The sequence below is a fragment of the Cornus florida genome, unplaced genomic scaffold (genome assembly GCF_030987335.1).
Source record: "Cornus florida cultivar Cherokee Brave unplaced genomic scaffold, ASM3098733v1 CherokeeBrave_3.0.0_Hap2_Chr05, whole genome shotgun sequence".
NCBI lineage: Eukaryota > Viridiplantae > Streptophyta > Magnoliopsida > Cornales > Cornaceae > Cornus > Cornus florida.
This window is the reverse complement of record NW_026775575.1, coordinates 35,194,519-35,215,315: the sequence shown is the minus strand read 5'-3', so window position 1 is coordinate 35,215,315 and position 20,797 is coordinate 35,194,519. Positions and strand designations below refer to the sequence as shown.

At 38.1% G+C, this 20,797-nt stretch overlaps 1 pseudogene; it reads right to left on the bottom strand.

The window, feature by feature from the left end:
• Positions 1-14,757: 14,757 nt before the first annotated feature.
• LOC132310680 (small nucleolar RNA R71) lies at positions 14,758-14,856 on the bottom strand (annotated as a pseudogene).
• Between the last annotated feature and the right edge of the window lie 5,941 nt (positions 14,857-20,797).

Sequence of the window (20,797 nt, the reverse complement as noted above, 5' to 3'; positions counted from 1 at the left end):
CTTACATCTCAAAATCTATCTCAAAGCACCCATGAGACATAGATACATACCCAAAATGATTTACAAGCATATAACAAGAAAAGAAGACATAAATGCCCTTAGATTAGCATTTCTTTCCCATCTATTCCATTTCATTCACTAGTTGCAAAAGAATGTTCAAAATAGGTAATTACATGTCCCAAAAGAACAAGATTACAATTTTAAGATCCTTAAGATCATAAATACAGTGCTTTTTACTAAGGAACGGTCTATGGTCACTTTACAAAAATGATTGTCATTACTAAGCATTGATTATAAAAATCATAAAACATGTGTTCTTCATCTACGTCTACACTTGAGGAGGTATATCATCCATCACTTCTTTGCCGTGACTTGAAAAATATTAGAGGAAGGGGTGAGCACGGAGGCTTAGTAAAAGTTGTGTAAGGCCTCAACTTTGAACTCCCTTAAGCCATATAACACATAATGGGGATAAAAGAGAACCAGGATCATTCATTAGGGATTTTATGGAATTTAAACCACATTTCAATCCAATGAACGATATTAATACAACTTTGCACACTATGAATGTAAATACAGTGCAATACATAACCCTTCCCAAGCTTGGTCTCAAACTGACCCCAATCCCTACCTATGCTAACTGACTTTACCGAGGCAAGATTGAATTACTATCCCTGGTTCCAAATTTGGTAACCATTTGGGGCCTAGTAATTAACGTTACACGTCGTACACCGGACCGCGCTTAGCACTGAGCTCGCGATACTCGGTCCATTTCTAAATTTCTCTTTCTTGCCCATTCTAAGATGGCTTGCTTTTTAATCTCCTTAAACTTTTCCACCATTCTAAAATGGCTCAAATGTCCTTCTAGTTCAATTTTCCCATCATGCCATGCATATGAATGCAATTGCATCAACTTGATCTATATTGCACATGTATGATAACCGTGGCATAAATATAGCATGAAAATGAACACAAACATAACATTGTCTATACATCAATTACAAGCATGCTCATCATAAATTTCATAACATCATAATCATGTGTTTTTTCACACATCAATCATCTTTACATGTAAGTAGTAATGTAAGCTCAATTAGCATGAAATAACACATTTTTCATCACATAAAGCACGCTTTAAACACATAACCACATCATTAACATCTAGCAATAATTTCATGATATTACATCCAACTTGAATTTAACAGAGGAACAAGATAAAACTTCTCAATGAAAGACAAAGTATGGAGCATTAGAATTAAAAGAACCCCTACCTCAATTGTGTGCAACCAAACAAGCCCTTAGCTAGCCCCCAAATTCGAAGACCTCCAAGCCCTCGCAATAGTGGTGTCAAATGAAAGCTCTTGCCAAGTAGTATAACTCATTTTACTACGGCTTAAGCAAAATCTCATCTTAACCTTTCCAAATCTTGATTTGAACATAGAAGACATATAATGTATATAGATATAAAGAGAGAAAAAGAGGAGATAGAGAGATAAGAAGGATGGCCGAAAATGAAGGGGAGGAAAGGGGTTGGCTTTGTCTTACATTTGAAGATGTGGTCCAACACATAACAAGTGTCATCATTTGGTGGTTTCTAACTTTAAGCCAAGTTACCAAAATGCCCTCTCTCAAACATTTTATAACCAATGAGTCCCCAAAATATCTTCCCAATATATATATATATATATATATATATATATATATATATATATATATATATATGCATGTGAAATGCCAATAACGTCCCTCAATGAAAGTGGTAAAACCGGGAGAAGTTCTCGAGCCCGGAAGTCGTCCCTACTTTAAAAAATTCTAAAAATAATCCCGTCACTTGCAATTGGCCTAAAATAATTAAAAATGAATTTCTAAAAACCCTAGCTAGAGAAATGACCTAAACGGCCCTCGGGGCCTACGTCTCACCCAAAACGAGACATAAAAAATAAATAATATAAATAGTGTGTTGCCACACCAACGCTTAAAGATGTGGAAAAGATATTGAATGTGCAATGTAGCTAAGTTTTACATTTATAAATGCCACTACTACCATTAATTAAAAATATAGCAAGGGTGAGTAAGGATCGTCCCAAGGGATTGGAGGGCTACTAGTAATGGAAACAATATTTAGGGTTAGTAGGTCAAGTGATCAAAGGTAAGTTGTTTGGTTGATTAAACTACAATTAAGATTAAACAAAATCAATATAAAACAAGTAAGTAAAGGATAAAGAACACAAGAGAGAGAGGTCTTGGGACTTAGAGATCACCACTAAGCATCACCTTTCTATACACTCAATTCACAATTAATGAGAGGGAAAACATATGTTGCAACAATAATGAGTGTGTGTGGTTGTTTTAACAAGCATGGATGACCAATTAAGTATATATTGTCTAAACTACACAATGAATAGCACAATACATCAAACTAAGTCATTAATCCTTCTTTAAGCTCACAATCCAAACACATCACATAATTAGAGAAATATACTACTTGCATTTATAAGTATGTAACATCAAACAATAAACATGGATTGTCCTCCCATTTTACAACTAAGGTAGCTACACTACATCTAAGCTAATGACATGAAAATTAAACTAATTAGACTAAGGGAGAGCACAATCCATCAAGAAATGAGTATGAACCATCAAATAAACCACAAGAGCATTCTATTAAGCACTATGTCTTGACAATCTCTAGATTTATAGCATCAACACACATAGACATGCATCAACAACACAAGAGATAGAGATAAACACATAAACATCTATCCTAGCATACATAGACATATAGATAGAATGAAATGAACAATTGAAAGAATTAAACCACACAAATCATTGAATAAACAAAATCTATGTATATAAATATGTTAAAACATGTATTACAACACAAATCCCCTCAAAAATACATAAATCAAGGTAAAGAAAGCATGCTTAGGGCTAACTCTAGCCCCAAGAAGATGTCTAGCCACTTATGAATGGTGTCCTCTAACCCTCAAGGGCTATCTCCATGGTAGAAGTGCTTTTTTTCTTAGGGAAGGATGGAAAACCTCTCAAGAATGTGTCTCTAGCTCCTCTTCTCTTTTCTTCCTCTCTAAGACAATCTTAATATTGTGTATTGTGTTGTGTCTTATATATCTCCTCTTCTCATAAAAGTGGCTCATAATCCTTATATAGGTAGCTTAAATGTCACACCCAATGGTCTAGGCTCGTACACAGGGGCTCCTCTAATGATTGCACTATAAGACAACTTTTAATGAGTTGGAAATATATTTTTTTCAGATTTGAGAGGGTTCGATCGATCGAAACTGTGCTGTAATCGATCGAACATGGCTGAGATCTATTAAACTTTGGCTGGATCGATCCTCCCATGGCGGCGCCTTTTTGGATAAGGACAGATCTGAGATATTTTGGGGAAAAAGACAAAAGTGGTAGGTAGGGTGGTATAACAGGATAAGATGGAATCTTTTCGATCAATCTGAGAATTATTGGATCGATCGAACTTTGTGGGATCTTTGGATAAGGACAAAAGAGCTTGGATCCATCTTGGAGAGTCTAGATCGATAAACTTTCGATCGATCGAAGTATTCTTGAGATCGATCGAACCTGCTGAATTTCTACACTTTGCTTCAATCTGCTTCCACTTTGTTTCTTTCTTCCATCTAGCTTGAGTTAGCTTCTTTCAAGCTCTTATTTGTCTGAATTAGCTTATTTTGGGGATAAGCACCTAAAAAGGACAATAACATGAAATTAGTCTAAAATGGGAAAGTAAGATAGATAAAGGTCTTAGAATACCTAAGCTTAAGGGATTTAAATGGGTACTTTTCAGCGCTCATCACACCCCCAAACTTAAATATTGCTAGTCCCTAGCAATGAACTACAAAGTAAAGGAATGAAATGAACAACTATATAACTATGAATGTAGAAAGCAATAAATGGATAACGCCACTTTCGTAGGGAACACGATTGCATTTAGCGTATGCAACAAGCCTTTTAAACCCCTAGGTTACCCCTAGTGGACGAGTGAAGTCTCGTGAGGGTTTCCAGAAATGATACCCACAAACATTAAACTCATTCTCACAAAAGAGGCACCAATATTGCAAACAAGCATTGGGAGAAAACTACCTCAAGTATGCAATTTTTCAACCATTTCCAAGCAATCTCCCAAAATTTTAACATCAAGCAAGCAAGTATGGTCCTCCACACATCAAGAAGATAATCATGCAAATCAAAACAATACTAGAATCCTTTTTGAGTGGACCGGCATCAAGTGTGTTGCTATCTAAGCTAACTAAAGAAATGACCACATCCTTACCCTCAAACTAGTACACAAATCTAGTACCGATCATCAAGATAAAAAGTGGATCCTTTATTAAAGCTTTATTGTTCTAGGTGCGCTTATTTTTTTCACTCGATTTTTTTTTTTCGAATCCTAAGGATCAAAGATGGAAGTGTGGTACAATGTGTTGATCTATTAAGCTTTCTAGCGATCCATGAGGTCGAGCGTTAGGTCAATGACTCCCAAACCGGATGATTTTAGGGCATTAGGCGTTCAAACACCCCTACGGACTTACAAGCTCAAATCAACTAGGCTATAAATCAAAACAACCTCCATCTAATCATTTTCTACTTCTCACCTTTTGGGAGAAATCCTCATTTTTTTTATTGCTTTTGCAACTTCTTTTTTTTTTTTTTTTTTTTTTTTTTTTTTTTTTTTTTTCAAGTTTAATTATTAACCTAGAGTTTGGGCCCTCTACCTTTCGGCGTGAGAAATTCAGTGCTTGATGAGGCTAGAATCCCGGCTATTCAATGAAAAGGGTTTGTTATCCACCTTGTCAAGAATGAAAACTTTCAATGCACTACTAGCCCAATTGGGATATAACCAATTCAATAATCAACAAAGCATGTACCCCACAAATGAATGCTAATGTGCGCCTGTGCTAGTGTAGAATCCTAGAGTGAATCTCAAAACAATCACAAAATCAGGATGATGTGGACCACAAGTGCAAGCATGATATCAATCTTTTGGAAAAATGTACTCCTAAATGACATCCATGAGGCATACAAGGAGTATTGGACTCTCAAGTCAATCAATTTTTAAATTTTAAACAATATAGTCCTTAAAAGATCAAAATCATAGCTAACATCAATCTGAAGTCTCAATCATGTATTTAAAGTCTCAAACTTATGTAGAATGCAACAAAGTCACCTTACCCCCAAACTGAAACCACACATTGTCCTCAATGTGCAATGAGAACAATGGAAAAGATGGAAAGAATATACCATGGTGGCAAATACATGAAGCCCGGCAATGATCCAATTCGAAAGATGTCTCCCCCAAACTTGAAATCAATAACCTACTTGAATAACCACACTAGCAAACTCACATCAAATATCAAATGTGATAAGAATAATCAAATCATGCATTTTAAGGCAATATAACACAAGATGAAAGAGAGATATGAGATCAAGCCCAATAGAAAATATGAAAGTAGCATGACTACACATAAGGGCACAATGGTGAAATATTATAGTTTATTTTTTATTTTTTATTTTTATTTTTTTATTTTTTGAATAAACAAGATTAAATAATATGTAAGAAAATATGAACAATGATTGCTAAGTTTAACGTCTCTAGTTAGATGGAATGCTGCTTTAAAAGATTTGAAGATATACATACATATATATATATATATATATATATTTATATTTATAGAAAGCTCAAATCGATCGAACTTAGATCGATCTAATTTTCGATCGATCGAAATGGTGAAATCCTATAGACAAGTTCGAACGATGCACAAAGAGGTGAAATATGCAGGGATTCAAAAATTTTCTAAGTATGAACTGAAATCGATCGAAGGGAAAGTTCGATCGATCTTAGTTGACTCAGATCGATCTAGGATGAAATTTGATCGATACACAGAGAGCTGATTTATGCAGGAAATTTCAGATCGATGGAACAGAGCAATTATTGGATGCAGGGATGGGTGTTCGATCGATCGTACCTCATTTGAGATCGATTGAACATGCGAGAATATACAGAAAATTGAGCTTTCTCTTGAGACCAATGAATGCACCACTATATCTCTTCATAGACTGGATCTACCAAAAGGGCAGCTTCCATATGTTTTTGAAAAACTTGTCCTTCAATATAGGGTTTCAACCTTTGCCCATTCACCTTGAAAGTGTTGCCATTTTTTAAACTTTGAATTTCAACCGCCCCATGCGGTGCAACGGAGATGATCTCATATGGACCTTCCTATTTGGTTCGCAACTTCCCAGGAAGAGTTTTAACCTAGAGTTGAAAAGCCAAGCTTTTTGACCTCACTCGAAAGATTTCTTCCTAATGTGTTTGTCATGAAAAACTTTGGTCCTCTCTTTATAGAGTTTGGCATTGTCATAAGCATTGTACCTTAACTCTTCCAACTCATTTAATTGGAGTAAGCGATTCTCTCTGGCTTTGTCAAGGTCAAAATTGAGCTTCTTAACTGCCCACAAAGCTTTGTGTTCTAGCTCAACCAGAAGATGGCAAGGCTTTCTATAAACAAGTCTATACGGAGACATGCCAATGGGAGTCTTGTATGCCGTTCGGTAAGCCCACAAAGCATCATTCAATTTACGCGACCAATCATTCCGGGTTGTGTTAACCATTTTCTTAAGAATATGCTTAATTTCCTGGTTTAACACTTCTACTTGTCCACTTGTTTGAGGATGATAAGGAGTGGCGACTTTATGTGTAACGGAGTACTTAAGAAAGAGTTTCTTTAAGAATTGATTACAAAAATGCTTTCCTCATCACTAATCATTGCTCTTGGCATACCGAAACGAATGAAAATATTGGATTTAATGAATTGAATAACCACGGAGTGGTCATTGGTTTTAGTAGCACAAGCCTTTACCTACTTAGAAACATAATCAACGGCAAGCAAAATGTATTGATATCCATAAGACATAGGAAAATGACCCATGAAATCAATGCCTTAAATATCAAAAATCTCTACAACAAGAATATTTGTCAAAGGTATCATGTCTCTTCTTGATATTGAGTTCATCTTTTGACATCTTTCACACGACTTGCAAAAATTGTAAGCATCTCTATGGATTGTGGGCCAAAAGAGCCTACTTTAAAGAACCTTCAAGGCGGTCTTCTTTGCACTAAAATGCCCACCACATGTAAGAGTATGACAAAACACAAGAACGCTTGGAATTTCACTCTGGAATGCATCTTCTCACAATTTGATTTGGACAATATCGGTACAAGACAGGATCTTCCCAATAGTAATGCCGGATGTTGGCAAAGAAACGGTTCTTTTCGTTCTTTGACCAAGTAGTTAGAAGCTTGCCAATTGCCAAATAGTTTATAATGTCGGCAAACCAAGGCATTTGTCCATTAGAAACTTGAAAAAGTTGTTCATCCGGAAATGAATCATGAATTGGTGGCCTAGGGGGAGATTCAACTACCAACCTTGAGAGATGATCGGCAACCACATTTTCGGTACCTTTCTTATCTTTGATTTTAAAGTCAAACTCCTGAAGGAGCAAAATCCATCTTATTAAACGAGGCTTTGTTTCCTTCTTAGTCAAGAGGTGCTTAAAGCAGCATGATCAGAATAGACAATGACTTTTGACCCTAAGAGGTAGGACCGAAATTTGTCAAGAGCATATACTACGGCAAGTAATTCCTTCTTGGTAGTGGAGTAATTCAATTGAGCTCCTGAGAAGGTCCTGCTTGTATAGTAACAGTGCATGGAAATTTTCCTACCCTTTGCCCCAAAAATGCTCCCATGGTATAATCAGAAGCATCACATATTATTTCAAACGGTAATAACCAATTGGGAGGCTACATAATAGGAGCAGATGATAACATGTCACGTAATTTATGGAAAGCGTCAAGGCATGCTTGATCAAAGACAAAAGGAGTTTCCTTGGTGAGAAGATTGCACAAGGGTTTAGAAATTTTGCTAAAGTCTTTTGACAACGGCCGTTCCAATACGCCAAATTGAATGTAGTGAATGTGTGGTTCAAGAAAAGCCTTTTATGTCAAATTTAAATTTATAAAAACCACTACCAACACTACTACTAACGTAGTAAGAGTGAGTAGGGATCGTCCCAAGGGATTATACGTGTTGGAATTTCAACTTCGACTCTAGCGTACCAAATGATTGCAAAAGAGAATTGGGTTGGTTGATTACTTCTAGAAAAGAATTAATTAAAATGCAATAAGATAAAGAGTAAGTAAGAAGGAAAGGTCTTGGGGTGTAGAGATCACCACCAAACAATATTATTCCAAACCATAATCAAGTGACTAATGAGGGAAATGAATGTGTTGCAACAATGTTGTGTGTGTAAAAGACATTCAATTGGTAAGGGTGACTCAACAAGTGCAAATTGTCTCAATCAACATGTGTGAGGCCATAATACATCTATTGGTAGAGGAATATATTGTCTAGACATCATGTGAAGAGAACAAAATATCAAATCAAGTCATTGAACCTTTCATTAAGCTCATAGTCCAAGCAATCCATAAGGATGACTTAGTTAAACATGCATTATCTAAACATCATGTGAGAGCCCACAATTTATCTATTGGGAGAGGAATAAATTGTCTAAACACATGTGAAAGATACAACATATCATAACTAGTCATTAATCCTTCATTAAGCTCACAATCCACATACAACACAATATTAGAGGAATATGCCATTTGGACTCACAAGCATGGAACATCAAACATCAAGAGTAGATTGTCCTCCCATCTAACATTATACTACCACTACACTAAATCTACACTACTAGCATGAAAATAAAGCTATCTAGATTAGGGGAGAGGCACAAGCCATCAAGAATAGGCATAAACCATCAAATGAACCAAAATAGCATTCATTAAGCATATCATCTTGATAATCTCTAGATCTATAGCATCAATACACATAGACATGCATCAAAAACACTAAATCTAGAGATAAGCACATGAATATCCTACTCTAGCATACATAGACATATAGGTAGAATAGAATAGTCAATTGGAAGCATTAAACCATACAAACCATGAAATAATCAAGATTTATATATACATGAATATCAAGATGTATCATACAACACTAATCCCTCAATAATACACAAGATTAGAGTATAGAAAGCATGCTTGGGGCTAACTCTAGCCCTAAGAGGATGTCTAGCCACTCATGGTAGTGATGATCCAACCCTCAAGGGCTAACTCCATGGCTGCTCCTTGTTGGTGAAGATCTCCTCCAATGGTGCTCTAGCTTCCTCCTTTCTTCCTCTCCAAGAATAGCCTCCAAGATGATTTTCAATGTGTGACAAGAGACTAGAGAGAGCTCCTCCAAAAAGTGTATCATATTCCTTATATAGGTAGGTCAAATACACCCTATGATGAGCTGTGGTCGTGCAAGACATATTCTCCAATGATTGGGTGAAGGACGGAATAAATGAGCTGGACTTTAACTTTTTCTCGCTGGAGGAAGTTCGATCGATCGAACCTTAACTTGGATCGATCGAAGATGGGTTCGATCGATCGAATTGCATCTTGGATCGATCGAAGTGGTCTGACTCCTCCGGATAAGGACAAGGCTGAGATATTTCGAAGATATTTATGGGGAAAAGGACAAAAGTGGTTGGTAGGCGTACAGCTGTGGATAAGATCAATCATTTGAATAGGACAAAATAGGGTTCGATCGATCGAAGGTGATGTTGGATCGATCGAACTTGGAATTTTAGGCCAAGGTTGGATCTATCGGGAAGTACTGTGATCGATCATAGATGTTCGATCGATCGAACTCTAAGTTGGATTGATCGAACTTTTCAGCTGCACAACTTTGATTCCTTTTTGCTCCTTTCTTTCTCCACTTTGCTCCCTCATTTGGTTTATCTCAGGATTGTTTCAATTAAGCTCTTATTTGGCTGAGTTAGCTCAATTTTGGGATTAGTGCCTGAAAATATAAATAACACGTAATAAGTCTAAAACGGCAAAGTAAGATAGATAAAGGTACTAGAATGCTTAAGCTTAACGGGTTTAAATGCGCACTTTTCAGTGCTCATCATCTTTGATGAAACAGCGGTAGAAGTCGGCATGATCTAGAAAGGATCGAACTTCTCTCACCATAGAAGGTGGAGGTTATTCAGAAATGAGCTTAACTTTTGCTTTATCCACTTCAATTCCCCTTTTTGAGATGACATGACCCAAAACAATACCTTCTTGAACCATGAAATGGCTCTTTTCCCAACTAAGAACAAGATTTGTTTCACGACATCTTTTAAGCACTAAATTCAAGTTTTTGTGGCATGCATCAAATGATGACCCAAAGACAGAAAAATCATCCATAAAGACCATTAGATACTCTTCCACCATGTCCGAAAAAATTGACATCATACACCTTTGAAATGTGGCAGGGGCGTTGCACAAACCAAATGGCATCCGTCTATAAGCAAATGTGCCGAAAGGACAAGTAAAGATGGTTTTCTCTTGGTCTAAGGGGTCAAGGGCTACTTGATTGTAACCCGAATAGCCATAAAAAAAAGTAATAGTATTGTTGCCTGGCTAATCTCTCTAGGATTTGATCAATAAAGGGCAAATGGAAGTGATCCTTCCTAGTGGTGGCATTCAATTTTCGGTAATCAATGCATACTCACCATGAATTGGCGGTACGCTTAGAAATTGCCTCACCTTTTGCATTTTCAACCACCGTAATCCCCGATTTTTTGGGAACCACTTGAGTTGGACTCACCCATTTGCTATCAGAGATTGAATAAATGATACCGGCATCTAAGAGCTTAACTACTTCTTTCTTAACCACTTCTTTCATGTTTGGATTTAATCTTCTTTGGGCATCTCTAAAAGGTTTTGCATCTTCTTCTATAAGAATGTGATGCATACAAATAGAAGGATCAATTTTTTTAGATCCGCCACACTCCATCCTATGGCTTCCTCATTTTCTTTAAGCACATTCAAAAGAGAATTCTTTTGATCCTTTTCAAGATTTGAAGAGATGATGACCGGAAGAGTCTCTTTCGGGCCTAGGAAGGCATATTTGAGATCAGGAGGGAGAGTTTGAAGCTCAAAAGTGGGTAGAGAGACTAGAGAAGGAACCGGTGAAGTGCTCGAGAGTGGAGGAAGAGGTTCTTTTGGAATTTTCCAAGGTGGAAAATCCAAACTTGCAATGGATTCCATTAGATTATTAACTTCATTCATTGACCCTTCATTATTAAACCCACAATTACCATACATTTCAAGAAGACAAGATGCAAGAGGGTCCTCAGAAAGAAGAGATGAAAGATTATCCTCGGTTGGTTGTTTCATGACCATTGTGGGAATAGATTCCTCAACAACTTCATCCAAGATATCTATGAGACAACACTTATCTTCATCTATGGGATGTCAACTTGCATTGAAAACATTAAGCTTAACCATTATATTACCAAAAGAAAGGTCCATGACACAGGATCTACAATTAATGATAGCATTTGCAGTAGCAAGAAATGGCCTCCCTAAGATGATGGGGATATAATTGATGTGATTTGCAACTGGTTTGGTATCAAGAACTATGAAATCAACCGGGAAGTAAAACTTTTCTACCTTTATGAGTATGTCCTTGATGAGCACTAAAAAGTACATATTTAAACCCCTTAACCTTTTAGGCATTCTACTACCTTTATCTATCTTACTTTACCGTTTTAGATTGATTTCGTATTATTTCTATTTTTAGGCACTTATCCCTAAAATAAGCTAACTCAGCCAAATAAGAGCTTAATTGAAGCAATTCTGGGATTAATCAAAGAAAAGAGCAAAGTGGAGGAAGAAAGAAGCAAAACGAAGCGAAGCAGCAAGTTCGATCGATCCAAGTCCAAGGTTCGATCGATCAAACATTGATCGATCTCAGCACTTCAAGATAGATCCAAGCCTTGACCGAAAACACTTAAGTCCAAAAGTTTGATCAATCCAACATCATTCTTCAATCAATCGAACACCTTTGTCCTTATCCAAATGATTGATCCTATCCACGACTGTACCACCAACTAACCACTTTTGTCCTTTTCCGATAAATATCTCCCATAAATATCTCGGATTTGTCTTTTTCCAAAAAGCTCAGCCAGTTGGATCGATCCAGCCTAAGTTCGATCGATCGCACTTACTTTCGATCGATCTCACTTCCTTTCGATCAATCGAACTTCCTCCAGTGCGAAAAAGTTAAAATTCCATCTTATTGAAAGTTGTCCTTTATCCAATCATTAGGGAATATTGTGTGTACGACCCCAGCTCATTTTGGCTGTCATTTTGACCTACCTATATAAGGATAAGGATTGCTTTATCAAGGGGAGCCAACATTATTTTTGATATCATCTCTTGGAGAGGAAGTTTAGAGGAGGAGGAGGAGGCTAGAGACACCATTGGAGATCTTCATCAACAAGGAGCAAACCTCTTCCATGGAGTTAGCCCTTGAGGGTTGGAGCATCCTCACCATGAGTGGCAAGACATCCTCTTGGGGCTAGAGTTAGCCCCAAGCATGCTTTTTATATCTTAATCTTGTGTATTATTGAGGGATTAGTGTTGTAATTAATGTTTTGACACTTTGATATATATAGATCTTGTTTAATCAATGATTTGTGTGGTTTAATGCTTCCAATTGATCATTTCATTCTATCCATATGTCTATGTGTGCTAGAATTGATGTTCATGTTCTTGTCTCTAGATTTTGTGTTGTTGATGCATGTCTATGTGTATTGATGCCATGGATTTAGAGATTGTCAAAACTTAATGCTTAAAGGAATGCTTTTGTGATTCTCTTGATGGTTCATGCTTATCTCTTGATGGATTGTGCCTCTCCCCTAGTTTATTTTCATGCTAGTAGCTTAGATATAGTGTAGTGTTAAATGGGAGGACAATCCATGCTTGTTGTTTGATGTTCCAAGCTTTTGAATACAAGTAGCATATGTCTCTAATTTTGTGTTGTATTTGGATTGTGAGCCTAATGAAAGGATTAATGACTTGTTTTGATTTATTGTGCCTTTCACATGTTGTTTAGACAACATATGCTGCATTGCTTAGATATATTGTGCCTTTCACATGATGTTTAGACAATACATGCTTAACTAGTGATCCTTGCTTGTTGAATCAACCAAATACACACACACACACCAATATTGCAACACCCTAATTGCCCTCATTAATTACTTGTCAATAATATAGAAATGCATTACTTGGTGGTGATCTCTAAACCCCAAGACTCTTCTCTCTCTTACTTATTCATAATTGCACTCTTTAATCAACCAACCAACCAATTGTTTAATCACTCAACCTACTAACCCTAATAGCGATTCCACAATCAACTCCGACATTGCTAAATCCCCATAATCCCTTGGGACGATCCCTACTCACCCTTGCTACGTTAGTAGTAGTGTTGGTAGTGGTTTTTATAAATTTAAACTTGACCCAAAAGGCTTTTCTTGAACCGCACATCCACATCAATCAATTTGGCGTGTAGGAACGTCCATAATACGCCGTCAAATTTTGGCGCCGTTACCGGGGATTTATTGATTAGATTTGGCAACGTCGGATTTGTGAAATTGATTAGGATTAGTACTCTTTTGTTTGTGTTTTTACTTCATTTTTATTTTTCTTTTTGGTTACTTATTGTGTCGTTCTTACTTAACTCGGTGCATTGTTGGAGAGGAAGAAAGCAAAGGAGCCATTGAGCATTCAATTCAAGCAAGCAAAAAAAGGAAAAATGCTAAAAACTTAAAATTTTTTGCTCAGCTAAGCTTTAAAATTTGGAGTTGAAGTGCTAAAAGACCTTTGTGAGACTTTCTTTACTCAATTCCTTACTTAAATCATCGGCCCGCGTGGAGGCTTCTAATTCAATTCCTTAGTTAAATCGTGAGCCCGCGTGGAGGCTATTTTATTGTTCTTTGCATCATCTTTGTTAAAGCATAGGAATATGGGTTAAGTGTTTGTGGAGGGAGTTTCATTGCATTGTTGTGAAGGCATAGTGTTTATCATTCTTTGTGTTTGTTGTGTTTTGTATTGTGCATGCATGGGCGTCATTCATTAAGACCAACTCTTGCCCCTCTTGATTTGCATCTTGAATCTATCGTTAGAAATCCTAGGGGAAGAGGAAGTTCAAATAGAACCAATCTATCAATGGATGACCATATTGAGGACATTGGTCACATAGACCAACAGGGTATCCTTCATCCCAATGTGCACAATGAAAACATGCAAGTACTATTAGGAATGCCAAGGCCATTTATCCAACCACCACAACAAGAAGGCCAAGTTCCGTATGGAATGCCAAGGCCAATGTATGCTCCACAACCTCCCATCATTAATCAAGGAATTTATAACCAAGGTATTCATGTTGCACCTCAAGTAGCTAATCCATCTCTTGCTTTAAGAGATCACTATGTGCCTAATGAATACAATGCACCCACATGCATTCAATTGCCACCATTTAGAGCACATCATTATGAAATTAAAGCACAAACTATTCAAATGCTTCCTAACTTTCATGGACTTCCTAGTGAAGAACCTCACAAGCATTTGGATGAGTTTCTTGAAGTATGTTCCACCGTAAAATATACGGACATGCCGGAAGAGGTCTTAAGACTCAAACTTTTTCCATTCACCTTAAAGGACAAGGCAAAGTATTGGTTTAACAATCTTAGGCCTTTTTCAATCACTTCTTGGGCGGAAATGCAACAAGAGTTTTTAAAGAAGTACTATCCGATTTCTAAGACCAATGCCATGAGAACCTCAATTCGAGAATTTTCACATGGGGATGGAGAAACATTTCATGAGGCATGGGAACGCTTCAATGAATTGCTTAGGAAGTGTCCACATCATGACATGCCCAAATGGCAATTAGTTCAATATTTCTTTGAGAGCTTATCGGAAAACTATAAGGGTATGGTTGATGCTTCCATGGGTGGCTCTTACATTGATAGGCATGAGGATGACGTGTGGCGTCTTTATGAAAGCATGAGTGAAAATTCTTTGCATAGAACACCATCATCCAAGAATGGTAGAAATTCACAAGGTAGGAAGAGTGTAGGCTTACATTAAGTCGAACATTCAAATGAAATAGCCGCCGAAATGAAGTCTTTGTCTCAAAGGTTTGATCAATTTTTGATTAACCAAAACTCGGCGAACCAAGTATCTTCCTTTCCTAACCATTCTCATCGTGCATCAAATGAAACATGTATGAGTTGTTCTAGTGTTCTTCATTCTACTTCTCATTGTCCTCATGGACAAATGCATAATGAACCTAATGAACAAGTCAATGCGGCTTTTGTAAACCAAGGGAACAATCCTTATGGTACTCATTATAATCCAAGTTGGAGGAATCATCCTAATTTCTCTTGGAAAACCCAAGGAGAGGGCTCAAACCCTTCCCAAGGCGGTTTCCAAGGGAAATACATTCCACTTCCACTTCAAAACCAAGGATCCCAAGGTTATAGACCTTATCAATCACAAGGGAATCAATTTGCTAATTCTCATTTTCCCAACCAATCTTATTCCTAAGAAAACACTAGAAGTCCCGCCTTTGAAGAAAAAGTTTTAAATGCTTTGGGGACTCTTGAGGCTAATACTCAATTACTTCATTCTTATTCTCAATCCATTGCTAAGCTAGAAACCCAAGTAGGGCAAATAGCAAGCACTCTCAATGCAAGAGAGAAAGGAAAGATGCCCATTAATGCCCCACTTAAACAACAATGTGTTGTGGAAACCCATTCCTCATCGGAAGGGTATACCATTGAACATGTTAATGCGGTGACTACCTTGCGGAGTGGTAGAGTTGTGGACAATCAAGTTGAAATATCTAATGAAAAGAGTGAACCGGTGCAACCTCAAGTTGTCACCCATCCCGTTTCACATCCCATTCTTCCTTCATTGCATATATATGACCTTGTAGATGAGAAAGTCTTAAAAGATGTGTTTGAAAAAGAAGTTTTAAAAAATGATGTTGAAAAGGTTTATTTGAAAAATGATTTGAAAACTTCTTGTGTTGAAGAGAGTTCAAAAGAAAATTTTGAAAAAGTGTTTGAACCAAAGGTTCCATTTCCGGATGCCTTAAAATGATCCATTTCAAAAGACAAGCAAAAGGCAAAAACCAATGAAATCATGGAAATGTTTAGGCAAGTGAAAGTTAACCTTCCACTATTAGATGCACTCAAGCAAATTCCGGCTTATGCCAAATTCTTGAAAGACTTGTGCACCCAAAAGCGGAAGAACAAGAGCAAAACACCAAGAAAAGTGGTTTTGACCGAGCAAGTAAGCTCAATTTTACAACATAACACTCTTCTAAAGTTCAAGGACCCTGGTTCACCCACTACATCATGCATCATTGGTGATCATATCATTAATCGGGCACTTCTTGACTTAGGAGCAAGTGTTAACCTTCTTCCATATTCGGTCTATGTTAAATTAGGCCTAGGTGAATTGAAACTGCCGTCGGTAGTTTTGTAACTTGCCGACCGATCCATTAAGAAACCTAGGGGTGTCATTGAGAATTTTTTGATAAAGATTGATAAATTCTTCTTCCTGGTTGATTTCGTTGTCATAGACACGGAACCGGTTCCCAATCCTAAGAGCCAAATTCCCATTATCCTTGGCCGTCCTTTCTTGGCAACCGCTAATGCCAACATAAATTATAGGACGGGGATAATGAAGATTTCATTTGGCCACATGAAGGTGAAGTTGAATATCTCATCCCACACCCAATTCATTTGACAAATATGAAGGAAAGGTCAATGTTGTATATGAATGTCATGATCTTCATTGCCAAGGAAATGAGCTTTTGTGTAAAATCAAAACTTCCAAAGGATCATCCTCGACCTTGCATTCTAAAAGTCTTGTTTCCAATTCTTACTTTGAAAGGGCATGGAAGTCCAAAAGTTTTGATGGCATAGACAAAGGATCAAAAGCCTATTTTGAGCTTGATCCAACAAGTTCTTCAAAGGACCATTTGTTGGGTGGAGTTCAAAGCATTTATCACCCCAACAAGGAGGGGATGCATTATAAGATCTTTGATCCGGGCTAAAAGAGCCCAATGTCGTGCTAGAGACGTTAAAGACTAGCAAAAGTATTCGTAGGGTGTCAAAACCCTATTCCTCCCTCATTTCTATCTTTCATTTCATTTCTTGCGAAGTCTAGTTACTTGTTTTTGGTTCATATGCATTTCAAGGAACTTTGGTGAGGATTGCATGAACTTTTATATCATAATTGAGCATTTGGCAAAGTTCGATCGATCTCACTTTGGAGTTCGATCGATCGAACTGTGGATTGCACTCAACACTTTGAAAATTTTTCAACCTGTAGAAACCTGCATCCAAATCACCTCTCTATCCCATTATTCGAACCAACTCCAAGATCGATCAAGAGACCTTCGATCGATCCAACTTTCAAGTTCGATCGATCTCAGGACTTAACACTTAGAAAAATTTTGAACCAAAAACCTGCATATTTTTGCTCTCTGTCTAATCGATCGAACTCTTGTTTCGATCGATCACAAATCTTCATTTCAATATTTTAACTTTAGTTTGACTTTTCAACTTTTCAAAATTTCAAAAATATTTTTATTTTTATTTTATTTTATTTTCACTCTCATTTTATTTTGTTTCAATTTTCAACAAGTTTTCAAAAATTCAAAAATATTTTAATTTATTTAGTTTTTAATTAAAAAAAAAAAAAATTTCAAAGCAAATCAAAAATATTTTGTTTTACTTTATTTTCCAATTTTTAATTTTATTTTTAAAAATTTCAAAAAATCCAAAAATACTTTGACAGGAGTTCATCAAAGTTCGATCGATCACAACTCATCTTCGATCGATTGAACTAGTCGGGAAATGTTTTAAACACAGAACCAAAGGTCTTGAGATCGATCATTTGGATCAATCTTAACACATCAAACCCTAGCCTCTCATTCCCTTCTACTGCAAATCATCTCCCCTAGCTCAGGCACCACTCCAGTGAGATCCAAGCACCTTGAATCTCAGTCCATCTTCATCTTCTTCATCTCAGTTCTTCACAAGTTCGTTCTCCACTTTTCTCATTCTCTTGAGGTAAGTTCTGACACAACCTCCATGGATTTGAACTATCATGCATCAATAGCCGTTTCTAAATGACATAATCGTGTTGCTTTCATGTTAAATCTGCCATTCTCCAAGCTTGAGCATCCATGTCTTTGTATATATATATGTGTATATATGTGTATATGTTTTGGGGATTTTGGTTAGATTTAGATGTTGGGCCATGTTTGGGATGGAATTAAGATTCATTTGTGTTATTGGAGGGCCCACGAACTCATTCGTGTGGGCCCCATGCTTCAAAAGTCACAGATCTGTGACTGTTAGGTTTCATCGTTGCACTGTTCGATCGATCGAACAAATTTATGATCGATCGAATATTTGTGATCGATCCAACTCAACCTTCGATCGATCCAAATTTTGTGATCGATCTCATTTCTTTTTATGATCGATCGAATTTCACAAATCTTATATACACACTTCATTCATCTTATCTTATGTTCATGCTACCTTTTATATGCCCAATGCCTGTGATATTCCACATTGGATGCATTTCACACTCACATTGTTTAGCATGTTTCATATTCTGCCACTTGCATAGAATCATGTAATGTTTTGTTTTGTCTATCTTATTTGACATACATGTTTCTATATTGTGCCTTATATTCTATATATGCTGGCACTAACTCTTAAATTTCTATTTGCAGACTATGGCTCGCGTCAAGACTGTAGCATGTAGACACCGTCATGGCACCAGACGCAGACTTGACGACGAGGCCGGTCCATCTCATGTCCGTGACCCTACTCCCGACCACACACAGAGGAGTGTTAGACAGCGGACTGGGAGACTGCGTAGCCCTCTCATACAAAGGAGCCATTACACCCTACTCCACCCCAGTTACCAGCTCGTCCAGCATTCACTCCATCACTATCTCCACCGCATAGAGGCGCTGAGCAGCCAGCTCCGCCGGTTCCACCTGTTCAGCCAGCTTATTTACAGCACGATAGGCTCACGCTTAGATATGCACACATGACTATCAAGCACGAGTCAGCATTCGACACCGCATTTTTCTCCAGATCGGTGCTGACTCGATCTGCTTATCAGGACATCATTCAACGGGGCCTCTCAGCTATTCTTGCCCCAGTCACAGAGCCGATCTACCCGCGACTGGTACGGTTATTCTACCAGAACCTCCGACCATCGCGGCGCACTACAGCCGAGCTCATCACCTTTATCTATGGCCATGAGATCACTATTATAGTGGATACTCTAGCCTGTTCGACTCACTGTCCACATCGGTGCCCGCCAGAGCTTCAGGAGACTTATCCCAGGCTCCACAGGCCTTCTTACGCCAATATGACGATTTTTCTCACAGGTTACCATGCCGGTGGCAAGACCTTCGCCACCTAGACATTCTTGCCGAATGACCTGTGGTTTACAGATTCGGTGCTCTACCGAAACATCTACATGGCAGGACACAAGATTCAAAGGCGAGGCGACTACCTAGCAGCCCTGTACGCCTTCTATACTGGCCACTGGGTACGATGAGTACGTCAGCAAAGAGGCGCCCGGAAGGGCCAAGTCTCTCCCATTCAGCCACCTCATCACCCAGATTCTCATTGACCAGTGCTATCCCATCCACCCACAGGAGGATCCCGAGAGAGGTTCCTGTCACTTCCTCAAGAAGGACTGGGATAAGAGCTATAGAGCTATTATCACTCGCCTGCAGATCCATGCCGTACTGGCGGCTGTAGAGCTGGAGTTAGAGGAGGAGGCAGCAGCACAGGCAACCTCGGCACTAGTAGAGCCAACAGTAGCAGCTCCCACAACGGATGATGCACCAGTCGATCCAGCTGCCGAGCATGATGACATTGATATAGACATTGATTTGGAGCACTCAGCGGATGACGCAGCTCAATATTCTCCAGCCGGGTCACCTATCCACGAGCAGGAGCAGACCCAGAAGCTGTTTTCTGACTCCTCCATACCAGAATTGACCCCAGGCTTCGGGGTGCGTCTGCAGACGCTCGAGGACGCTGTTGTTGCCATCAGAGCTGACCTCACGGCCCACAGAGCGGAGTTCGCTACCTTCCGCACGGATGTCGCGACCATGTTCAGAGATTTATCTAGAGACATCCGCGGAGGTAGACCTGACCATCCTACTTCATTTTCCTGAGCTCCCACTCTTTTCTATCTTATGATCCCTCTCTCCTTTTGATATTTTATTATTGTCACTGTATTATTTTTACAGCCGGTCTGTCGGCTTTGATATTTTTGTTGTACCTGCACTTTCTCTATTTTATATATCTATTTTTGCTATGGATGTTATATGATTGTATTCTCATATCTGTATGTTTGACTCCATCAGGTGCATCACAGTGACTTTAGTGAGAGAGTGCTACCCAATTTTCAGGACCACCCTTATACCTCTCTCATTTCGTTATCTGTTTATCCCATTTACACTTGCATGTTCACTGTGCATTGATTATCCCATTTTGTTATCTGATAAGTTTATCCAAGTGCCAATTTTCAGGACCACAGTTCATCATAAGTTTGGGGGGGCCATGCCACCCACTTCGAATACTTCAGTCCCGATCATTCTTGCTTAGTTGCACTGGTATACTTTTTCCTTTGTTCTCTTGCACATTGAGGACATTGTGCCATTTAAGTTTGGGGGGAATGGTGCTCTACAGTGATAGTTTTAAATCCAAACTTTTAGCATGACTCGTGTATTTGAGGGATATTTCTATAATTGGTCCATAC